The sequence below is a fragment of the Poromitra crassiceps genome, assembly GCF_964638095.1.
Source record: "Poromitra crassiceps genome assembly, chromosome: 1".
Classification (NCBI taxonomy): domain Eukaryota; kingdom Metazoa; phylum Chordata; class Actinopteri; order Beryciformes; family Melamphaidae; genus Poromitra; species Poromitra crassiceps.
Genome location: NC_139623.1, coordinates 96,387,626 through 96,388,691, shown reverse-complemented (window position 1 = coordinate 96,388,691; position 1,066 = coordinate 96,387,626).

Below are 1,066 nucleotides of genomic sequence, written 5' to 3'. Positions count from 1 at the left end.
TTTCATTCAACACCACACATTCAAGCTCATCCCTTAGTTAAATGGCACACTGACTGTTAGATGTGTTTTGCCCTCTGCACATATTGCTGTGTCCACTCATAAAAGTTTGTTGAGTATTATATCTACAAAAGTATTTTCTCTGTATACATTTCTTAGTCTTATAGCGCTTATAAGACAAATGTCAGTATTCAAAGGTAAGAATATTTTGCAAATGCTCTTCAGTTATTTATATTTGTACAGGTAGTTTAACAGAACATTTAGGTGGACAGTAATTGATTTCAACACAAACCATCAATGTGTTTGAATTTTAACTGAATTCCAATCTTTTTTGTATGACAGCCTGATATCAGACTGAATTGAAGCAGAGTGGAGTGGGCAGATTCAATGGTCTGGACCCAGGCAATAGGATAGTATAACTGTCACTCATATTGTGTGTTTTCAAAAAAAGGCAAGCCACGTCAGTTCTTTAGGGTGAAAGGGAACCTATTTTCTGAAATAGTCCATGGAGGTATAATCCAATTGTAGACTGATGAATTTTGTCATGGTTTTAAAATTGTTGGGGCTATGAATTAATATATATGGAAAACTGCTCATTTCATTTATGATCATCATCACTAACTAGGGATGCACTTTATCGACAATCATATCGATATCGGCCGATGTTGCAATGTTAATATCGGTTATCGGTAAAGCTATGATTTATGGGCTTTTCCAAATGTTTTGGAGATAAAGAAATACATTACTGTTTCAAATTCACAGTGTTTACATGTGTTTTTCAGTATGTACAAAATGTCATTATCATAGAAATGTGTTTTTATACAGATCATATCAACATCAGTAAATATCGGTTATCGGCCATAACAGCAATGTTAAAGAGGATATGGAACATTTGATCATATGACTAGTTTGTTTGCATTTCACCTCAGACAAGACAGGACACTGCTTTCAAGTCTGAAATTTACCTACATTTGCTAGAAAGATGAACAACATTTCAGCTTTTCACCAACTAGGGGAGATGATGTCACTAGGTTGACTGTACAGTACAGTAGTAAGGATTTTGAATGTT